Below are 11,420 nucleotides of genomic sequence, written 5' to 3' on the forward strand. Positions count from 1 at the left end.
TTGATGATCGACTAACGGGAATGTTACTTGGAAACTAGAGAGTTAGACGAAGAACTCCTATCTGGAACTTTTCACTGGAAGTATATTTTCGAGGACGAAAACTCTTTTAGTGGGGGAGAGTTGTAACACCCCATATTTTACATTTATTCATTTAATGGGAGTTTAAATTAATTTCTAGGATTATTGGCATTTTAATTGGACTTAAGTTGGAAATTGTGTAAAATAAGCTATTGGGCCAAGTTGTGGTTAGTAATGGAGGGGGTGTGATTGGTAGGCCCTATTACTAAAGTTATTTTGCTTTATTTTCATAAAATAAGAAAAAAAGAAAGAAATTGGAAATTAGAGAAGAAAACCTAAGAGGAAGAAAGAGAGAGCTCATGGACAAAGACCTATTTTCGTAATCATGGAGCAGCTCCCACAAATCATGTCATAAATCTCTGCTCGTAACTCCAAATCAAGTAATTCTTGAAGATTCGGATTCCACACGAAATTTCCTTAGATTTGATATATTAATTCGTGTCAGGGAGGTTTTTGATGAGGGAGATAAGCGAGTTTGAAGATGGGAGATTCTTGCTGAATTTGAGGAAAAAGGGCTTACGGGTTTGATGGAGAAGAAGGGGAAGAGTCCAGATTCTTGATTAAGGTAAGGGGGGACTCTTTTGATTAACATCTATTATCGGTGTTATACCCCAAAATTTGTCCGCATCTTTTTTCAAGAAAACTTCAATCTAAAAATTAAGAGTTTCATATAATCTTGGATTTTCACATCCTGATTTATGAATACTTGATTTTTAGAATTTTTTTCTTATACAGTATTTTGGCTTGCTGTTGAATTTATTGGCTTAATACCCTTTTTGGTCCCGTACCTATACTTCGGGGTCCATTTTAGTCCCTTTTCTTTTAAAAGGACCAATTTAATCCATCATCTACTCAAACAGTTTCATATAAGTCCTTTCCGTTAATTTTTTAGAAACGGCGTTAAATATTGCATATGTGGCATCTGAGGTGGCTTTTCTTCTTCACCACCTTCTTACTGCACATTTTGGGTTTGTATACTTTCTGGGACTGGATATGTTTTTCTTTCATCTTCCTCCTCAAATTGTTCCATTTTATTTATAAATATGTTTAAATCAAATATGGGTTTTAATTATAACATGAATGATTAATATGAAAAATAATTTCAATGAAAGGGGATCACATCCCATGGAGAAGAGTATTTCTGAGATGCAAACTTTGCATACCCCAAAGCACAATGATTCTCAAACCAACCAAGATCAAATCTTTCATGAACATTATCAAATTTAGCATCTTTAAAATACCCATTTTCATATGAAAACTTCAAAAACACAACAATATAAATCGAAACCTTCAAGTTTCGAACTTCTTCTGTTAATTTCTTAAGTTTCTTCTTCATTTCGATGTCGCCGTCATTATTTTCTTCGATTGTTAGGGTTTTGCCTAACATTACTTCGGAGAAGAAAGTGCTGTGGTTTTTTTGGTTAGTTCGATTTGGGAATTTTAGGGTTGGGTTTAGGGTGAGGTTGACATGGGTCTGAGTGTGATATTATAATGGAGGTTGAGATGGGTCTGAGTGTTAAATTAAAGCGAACAGATACATGATTCTTGAAGATGACCGGCAACATCGGAGAAAAAAAATTGTTTTGTATTTTTTAATAAATTTTATTTATTACGTGGCACACATGTGGCTTCCACCTTGACAAAATCAGTGTCATTTTGCACATAATTTTGACTTTGACTAACGGTGGTAACAGAAAGGACAAACGTGCCACGTTTTTGAAAAATAAAGGATCTATTTGGTTCTTTTAAGAGAAAAGGGACTAAAATGGACCCCGGGGTATAGGTACGGGACTAAAAAGGGTATTAAGCCGAATTTATTCTTACGCAAACGCCAGTTACTGTTTATTACTTCACACACGCTATTTATTTGATATTTATTTACAGATAAGTAGTACTGACGCAATTGGTACAGAGTTAAATCTTTTGCAGGCGCAGAGTCCGGGATTCAGACTGTACTGGTAACAAGTAAATTATTATTAATTTTTGTTACCCACTAACTTTTGTACTATATTCCATTATTTTCAAAATCTCTTTTCAAATCTCTTTTTCAAAAATCAAATCTTAACTTTATTCTACACATCTCTCTTTTTCCCAACACTATCATACACTTTCTTTCAAATCTTACTTCCACTCAAATTTTCCTTTTGTACGGAATCACTTCATTCCCCAACGTCTCTATCCTTCTTTTCATTCTATAAATACCTCTCATTTTTTTCATAAAATCTCACATCAAATTCTAAATCATTTCTCAAATTTCTACTTCATATCCATTCTCTCTTCCTCCCCGGCAAAATGGCGAAGCGGATGGAAACATGTTTTCTTATAGTCATCACCATTGCTACGGTGATCATGTCCTTCTTCTGTCTGCATAGTCCTGAAAAATGTGGACCTGCGATGGTTACACTCCCGATCATCTATTTTCTGTTGGTCGTAGCATGGGTTATTAATCGTCATTCTTAAAGTTTGTCGTATCTCTTATTTTCTTAAATGTACCATTTATTCGTCGTACTGTTCATTATAGTATGTAATGTTTGTACTGTCAGTATTAAATGTTGTGCTATTTGTCATATTGTTGCTTAATTATTCAGATAATATTTTGTGTGTTTCCTGCCAGTCAAATATTTATTTTTTCTGTGCATTAAATGATTTTCAGGGTTATTATCGGTAATTTTGCTCGCGTACAGTAAATATTAATTATTTATTATGTCTGTGTTTTTTAACAAGTCATGTAAATAAACTTTCATCTTTCACATAAAACAAAAACAACAAAAAGAAAATTGACTTTGACTGTTGATTTTTCACTCTAGCTGTTACATGCCTGAATAGTCAGTTGACAGTCAAACTGCTGACAGTACAATTCTCCGTGTTTTGTACCATCAATCAAATCAAACTTTTGCATTTCAAAATTCCAAGATTTTTGTCCTAGAAGTCTTCTGAATATCACATGATTAGCAGAGACTCAGCACTGCACAAAAATCAGGTACGCTTAACTGTCTCCTACACAAACAGTCCCTGATTAGGGTTTATAGTTTTTTCAGGAGAAACAAGTTTTTGAGACCTCAAATGGATTTCATGGACCTCCATACATCTCAAAGTACCATCATACAAATTTTCAAACTTCAATTCACTCAGACGCACCGTCAGCAGCTCAAACAGCCAACAGACGACCCGTTTGACCAAAAAAGTCAACAGACAGTCAAAAATGAAATTTTTTGTCAACATCCATATTTTGTCAAAGTATTCATCATTTGATCATTGGATGATCATAATTCATCAAGGAAAGATCAAAAATCAACAAAACCCTAAGATTCAAAATTAGGGTTTTCTCCTAAAAAGTCAACTGAACTTTGACTGGTCATAACTCTCTCATCCTTCATCCAAAAAATTCAAACCAAAGCTCATTTTGAAGGAAATTCAATTATCTTTCAAATGCAATTGGTCCCATGGCCATTTGATTCACCATTTGAAAAATATGAATCAAGACATTACAGGTCATTTTCAAAGTCAACAAAAAGACACTTTTTTCAAAAGGATACACAAGGAGCATCAAAAATCATTTTGACATGAGACCAAAGACATTGGTTAGAGGACTCTTTGAGGTTTCCAAAAAATGCAAGATCTCCTTCATATGACAAAAATTGAGGGATTTACACCTTGTTGAAGTTGGCTAAATTTTGGGAAAATGCATAAAACCAACATTGCTCAAAAATGTATTTTTTCCAAATGGGGCCAAGTTTTCATAGTTCAAACATGTTTACCATGATATAATGGGCCTCCCACGACCAAGACAAAGCCCACACCATTTTTATTCATTTTTGGTTTAATTTTATCCTATTTTAAGATTAAATGAAAATGGAAAATGGAAGGATAATGCATAGCTTAGTTTCTAAGCATGAGTCATCAAAGAATCTTTAATTTTCTGCAGAAGATTGAAGTACAAGGCAAGAGAAGTGAAGAGGAGCAAGACTTGGTCAACAATTCAAAGATTTTTAATATTTAAAAATCAAGAATTCAACAAAGGCAATCAATGCTTCTTGGCTTAGTTTCTAAGCACCTCTTGGCCTATAAATGAAGCTGAATACTTCAACAACAAGACACACACGAAATTATAGCCAAGGCATAGCAAGAAACTTCAGAAAATTCTCAAAAAAATTCATAACTTTGTAAATTTTCGTTTTCCATATCCCAATCATTATCAATACAAATAAACACTTCCAATCATCTCCTAAAGTAATATAGAGTAAGAATAAGCTTTTTGTTTGGTCCCATGAGAGTCATAATATGCGTATAAAGCTTTACATGAACATACACTCATAGCTTTCGTTTTCGTATGCATGCTTAACTAAAATGAAATCTAACCATTTGCATGGACTCATGGCATGATATAGAGTAGGTTTGAGTGATCACATGCAAGCTTTAACGTGGTTTTGAAGCTCCACCATTTTCGTTCTCCATGATAGAGGCTCCAAATGAAAAAACTAACGACGCTATCATGTTCAGAAGGGTCCATTTAGGTAATCTGGGTGGTCTTTGTTCTTTTCCATTTTCATTTTGTAGGTCATTCAAAAGGTTGAAGAATTGAAAGCAAAATCCGCAGGAAAATCCGCAGGTAAGTCTGCAAGAAATTCCGCAGGTAAAAGGAAGAAGATGATGAATAGTGAGGTTGAATCTTTGACCGCACGCGTGGCATATTCTCCTCTTCCCATTCGCTAGTCAACCATCGTGGACCCCACTTGGAATGTTTGAATTCAGCATGTCCACATGTGGCACCTCTAATCACGTGTACCATGTATCCACGCATCTGGGCCATAGATCTTCATTAAAAAAAATGAATCCAACGCACCAGACAAGTAGTCCATACCATGGACTCACCAGCATAACACACCTGATTATTTTACTTTCTATTTTCTATTTTTATTTTAATTTCTTTATAAAATTGATTAAAAATAGTTTTAAATATCCAAAAAATACACAAAAAATATTTTTAAGTTTCTAAAATAATATTTTATTTTCTGATATAAAAATATTTTATTTTTCTTCATAATTTAATTATTTTCAACCAATCAAAAATCATAAAAAATTTGTTCTTTATATTAAATATTGTTTATATATCATAGGCTAATTTTGTACATATTTAGAATAATTTTCTCTTTAAGTTTTAATTATTTGTGTAATTATTTATATAATTATGTGTTAATTAACTTAATAAATTTCAAATCAATTTCAAAAATCCCAAAAAAATTAGTTTTGTTTTAAAATTAATTAACAAGCATTTTGAACATATTTTGAACTTAATTTTTAGGTTTGAAATTTATTTTCATCTTTTTTCCTCATTTTAATTTAATTAATCATGCATTAATTATAATTAAAAACAATCATAAAAAACCAAAAACACTTCTTTTATTTTCTTGCAATTTAAATTCCTAGATAAATGTATAGGTTGTCAAATTCATGTAAATAGCGTAGTTTACATTTCCTGCACAATCGATGTAATAGCGTAGATTTACTTTCCGCATTTTACATTTCCGCATTTTAAATTCCAGCACATATAAACTGCGCGTATGCCAAAGATAAAATTGAATCGTTAAATCACTAACTTCAAAGATAAAATATCTGAATCCAAACACAATCACACTTGCACCTCTTAGGGTAATCCCTTTCTCATTCTTTTCAAAAATCAAAATCAAATTCTATTATTTCAAACGCAAAATTGAACTTTTGTTTATATCCGGTGAAAGGATAGATTTTTAAAGGAAATAGGATAAAGACCTTATAACTCAGGGTAGACCTCCTAATTTGCTTGCTCAGATCAAAACAAACAAATCTCTCATATATCATTGTTTTTCAAAATAAAACTTTCAAAAAGACAATACTTTGTATATATCCGAACAAGGATCATTACGAAGTTAACGTTCTTTTTTCAAAAACATCTTTTGAAAGATAAAAACACTTTGTATACATCCGCACAAGGATCATTACAAAGTCAATTTACAAAGGTATTTGGAACCACATACGAGCATTTCAAGGCAATCGAAAAGTAATTGAAAACAAGTGAGCTAAGAAAATTAAAGAGCCCATGGATAACCATGGATACAAAGGGTGCTAACACCTTCCCTTTGTATAACCTACCCCCTTACCCAGAATTTCTTAAAAGTCTTTTTTCTGTTTCTTTTATAAACCTTTCCTTAATTGGATAAAATAAAAGGTCGGTGGCGACTCTCTGATTTTCAAAAATACAAAAGCAGAAACAAAAAAGAGTCAGTTCGCGTATCTCTCCACGAGAGGTAAGGCAAAAAACCGAGTGCACGACAGAACTGGCGACTCTGCTGGGGATACTTTCTAAAAACAAAATGTTTTCAAAAGGGGTTACCTTTAGAGAATAGATCATTCCGATGTTTTCAATTGTTTGACTTGATTGCTCTATTTTTCAAAAGGTTGTTTGGGTATTTTGCTTGTGTGAAAGATTCTAACCCGAATCTCGAGATACCTTAAGTATGTGACAATAGACCAAGGAAACTGTACGGCATGTACCGATACGGTTGATCTGGTAGTCACCGTTAGTGCGATACTTTGGTTTATACTGATGTCCCTTGAAAACGATCAAGGAGTATATTAGGCTTCCGAAATGTCATTAAACACTAATTTGTCTTAGAACCTTTTAGTTGAACTTGACTTGTGGCCTATTAAGTGGCTAGCTTTGAAATTGATCGAAGTTAGTTATCCTCGAGGAATATTTTGATCGGCCGTCCTAGCGCCGTATTGAGATGTTACCTCCAAGGATCATAGAACCCGAATACTATTCTAGGACAGGTTTTAACCAACTCAACTTCAGTGGGGAGGGTATCACCCATGGACTTCATGCAAGCCTTTAAACTTAAGGCTATTGTTTGATTTGTTTTTGTGTGCCACATGTTTGACATCATAACATCATAAGCATCATAAGCATATCATTTTCTCACTAATCATTTCAAGGATCAAAGAGTTTACCTTTGTTTTGTTATTGCATGTAATGGCTTCCGCCACCAGAGATTACATCCGAATCAACATCTCAACGGTGCCATCTGAACTGAAAAACCTAGTATCAGAATTCCCCAGGAATGTTCAATTCACCGAAAAGCACGGTCACCTACTCCATTTGGTTACCTCAAAGTTTGAAGAAGACATGATACGGGTCCTGTTCCAGTTCTTTGATCCCGAACATCATTGCTTCACCTTTTCGGATTACCAGTTAGTACCCACTTTGGAAGAGTTCTCTGAACTAATTGGATTACCTGTTCGAAATCAATTACCTTTCACTAGTTTAGAAAGGATTCCAAAACCTGAAACCATTGCTGCTACTTTACATTTGCGAAAGTCAGAAATCGAGTCCAATTGGGAAATAAAGAGTGGAGTTAAGGGTTTGCTTGCTAAGTTCTTAATGGAAAAGGCTCGATTACTACTAGAAAAAAAAAGTTACCCAGCTTTTGAGGAGGTTGTGGCTCTTTTGATCTATGGGTTGGTTTTATTCCCTAATCCCGACCAATTCATAAGTGTGCACGTCATCAACCTTTTCCTAACCCGTAACCCCGGTACCAACATTGCTGGGAGACATTCTACATTCTCTACACACTCGTACCATGAAGAAACGAGGAACTCTCATATGCTGTATACCACTACTGGCTAGGTGGTTTACATTTCATCTTCCCCGATCAGTGTTGAGAAATGAACAAAGAATGCAATGGTCTCGCAGGATTATGTCTTTGTCTCATTCAGATATCCGTTGGAACAACTTCTTTCAAAGAGACATTACTATCATTGATCATTGTGGAGAGTACCCTAATGTGCCACTACTTGGCATCAAAGGGGGCATCACTTACAATCCCTCTTTAGCTTTACGCCAATTCGGATATGCACGGAGCAACGGTCCTCATGACATGATTATCCGTGGCATTGTGTTTGATTACGAGGATGATTCCCACAGACATCGACGAAGGTTCATACATGCGTGGGGAAGTGTCTATAGAATAGAAAGCAAAACTTTGGGACAATGGAATTCTATTCCTATGGAATCTTACCTCAGATGGGTTCGGGCTCATGCTCAGAAACTCATCATGCCATATCCCGCTATTCTACCTGTGACTATTGAGCCGGAAGCCGAAGGAGACGAACCTCAAGTTATTCTACATCCGGATATGCCAACTGACCTGGAAGAGTTGCAAAAATCTTGGGTTCAACTAAAAGAGGAAAGAGATACCTTCAAAGCACACTGTCAAGACTATGAGAGAAGATTATTGGAGCTCACCGGACAACTCCAAGAAGAGCAGCTGATCAACACATTCCTGGGTGCAAAGAGAAAGCGTCCATGGGAGACCTGAGGGATCCTTCATTTTCTTTATTTATTTCTGTTTTGTAAGCCCGAATGAGGCAAAAAAGAAAAAAAAGAAGAAAAAATAATAATAAATTGTTTGACTAACAAATGTTTGTTTTTCTTTTGTTTTAACAAATCTAAACTCTAAGATCCTTGAAAACATTGCATATACATTTCATTCATTGCATATACATTTCATTAATATACATTGCATAACAGGTTCACATGACGGATTTCTCATCTCCTCGCTGTTTATTTCAGTCAGAAGAGATGGAATCTGAGACAAGCATCAAGAATCTCGAAGCACAGAACGCCCAAGTTCAAGTGGCAATTCTTGAACTGGCAAAGGGGCAACAAGAACTGAAAGCCCTGATGATCAAGAAGAAAAAGAAGCCCAAAGGATCTGTAGGCTTGAGCCAACTGAAAAGAAAGATCAAAATCCCAGCCAAAAAGTTCAAAAAGCCACCGATCCCTGAAATAGTCGGTGATGGTGAACAAGGAGACAATCACAGCAACCAGGGTTCTGCCAAACCCTCTCTCTCTTCTAATGAAGAAGATTATCATTCTGGAGACGAACAGGATGATGACAAGTATCAGCAGTTGGAAGAACGCATGAAAGCTATGGAGATACAAAAAATACCTGGCTTAGATTTCAATGATCTGGGACTCATCTCAGATGTTGTTATCCCTCCAAAGTTCAAAGTTCATGTCTTTGCGAAATATGATGGAGTTTCTTGCCCAAAACTACATCTGAGGTCCTATGTAAGGAAGATACAACCTCACACAACAGATAACAAATTGTGGATTCACTTCTTCCAAGAAAGTCTGTCGGGTACACAACTCGAATGGTACTACCAGCTGGAAAGTACCAAAGTTCATACCTGGGAAGATTTAGCTGCTGCTTTTTACAAACAGTATCAATACAATGCTGATCTTGCACCAACCCGTACTCAACTAAGGGGCATGTCCATGGCACCAAAAGAAAATTTCAAAGGATATGCACAAAAATGGAGAGATATGGCTGGAAGGGTTCAACCACCCTTATCTGATCGCGAGCTGGTCGACATGTTCATGGGCACTTTAACTGGCCCTTTCTATAGTCATTTGCTGGGAAGCTCATCATCAGGTTTCACTGACCTGATATTGACTGGGGAACGTGTCGAAAGCGGCATTCAAAATGGAAAAATTCAAATAGGCTCTTCCTCTGGTACTACAAAAAGGCCCATCAGTGGGAGAAATGAGCATCACCAATCTGTGGGGGCAGTTCTGATCTCCGCATCTGCACCTCAAAGAGATCAACAGCCAAAATATACGCGTCGACCAGATGCGCCAAGAAATTTCACCAGAATCAATATGCCATTCTCTCAGGCATTGCAGCATTTGCTAAAAGCAGATCTGATCACATTAAAAGATCCTCCAAAGAATGTCAACACTTCCTCTCCGAGTTATCGCCCCGATGCAATGTGTGCGTATCACTCAAACTGTCCAGGACATGACGCAGATCACTGTTGGGCCCTGAAAAATAAAATACAAGACATGATAGATGTTGGGGAAATTGAGTTCGATCCTCCAGAAACTCCAAATGTCATCACGGCACCCATGCCGAAGCATGACAAAACTGTCAACGCTATCCTAGACACTGTTTACATCTATGATGTGACCGAATTGTCAACTCCGCTCCTCGAAGTCAAAGGAAAGCTAATCCAAGCTGGCTACTTTCCAGGTTGTGACCCTGATTGCTTTTATTGCTCATACCTGCCCAATGGTTGTGAAAATCTGAGAATGGGAATTCAAAAATGGATGGATCGCCGTATCATTATGTTTGAGAGGCTCCCTTCTATGGACGTTTTATGCGAAGTCTTTGCAAACGGGATGAGAATAGAGGATGTCTCAGTGATCTCCAGCTTACCATTCAAAATCTCTGCCAAGGCTCCTTTCAAAATTTCCGCTACACTCAAAGTGGCATCAATAATCATTGCTAGTCCAACTCCATTTCCATACTCCTCAGACAAATCTGTCCCGTGGGGTTACAACACTAATGTTTATGTCCATGGAGTTAAGCAGGGTACCTCGACTGAAGAGGCCACGAAGTTAACTGCTCCAACTGTGGATAATATTGTGGGTACCAGCAAGATCACGAGAAGTGGAAGGATCTTTTCACCAGAAATTTCTCCAAATGTTGCTACTGGTCCAGTCCAGGTCCCAGTTCCTAATCAAGATATCGACGCTCGAGGCAAAGAGCCACAAGTTGAGCCAGTTCAAATACCGGTGGAGGTCACTGTTGAAGATCCATCGAAGCAAGAAATGGAGGAAATATTGAAAATCATCTGCAAGAGTGATTACAATATTGTCGAACAACTGGGGCACACTGCTTCAAAAATCTCAATGCTGTCTCTGTTAAAGTATTCAGAAGCTCATGCCAAAGCTCTGATGAAGTTCCTAAAAGCTGCGCATGTGCCTCAAGAGATTTCAGTCGATCAATTTAAAAATTGTGTTGCCAATCTAACAGTGACCAATGGCCTCGGTTTCTCTGATGTTGATCTAACCCCTGCTGGAAAGAATCACAATAAAGCCCTACATATCTCCATTGAATGTAATGGCACCACTCTATCTCATGTGCTGGTAGATAACGGTTCTTCTTTGAACGTGTTACCGAAAATAGTACTAGAAAAGCTTGACTTCGAAGGAATTGTGTTACAACCAAGCGATGTTGTGGTAAGAGCCTTTGATGGGTCAACAAGAACAGTGTACGGAAAGGTGAATCTCCCAATCAGAGTGGGCTCTCAGATCTTTGATTCTACCTTTTACGTAATGGAAATTCACCCAGCATATTCCTGTTTACTTGGACGCCCTTGGATACATGGGGCAAATGCTGTAACTTCTACCCTGCATCAGAAGTTGAAATATCCAGTAAAAGGAAAGATTGTCACAGTTTATGGCGAAGAGGAATATGTGGTTAGTCACCTGAGCAATTCCAAATATGTCGAGTTGGATG

The sequence above is a fragment of the Vicia villosa genome, unplaced genomic scaffold (assembly GCF_029867415.1).
Source record: "Vicia villosa cultivar HV-30 ecotype Madison, WI unplaced genomic scaffold, Vvil1.0 ctg.000371F_1_1, whole genome shotgun sequence".
Taxonomy (NCBI): domain Eukaryota; kingdom Viridiplantae; phylum Streptophyta; class Magnoliopsida; order Fabales; family Fabaceae; genus Vicia; species Vicia villosa.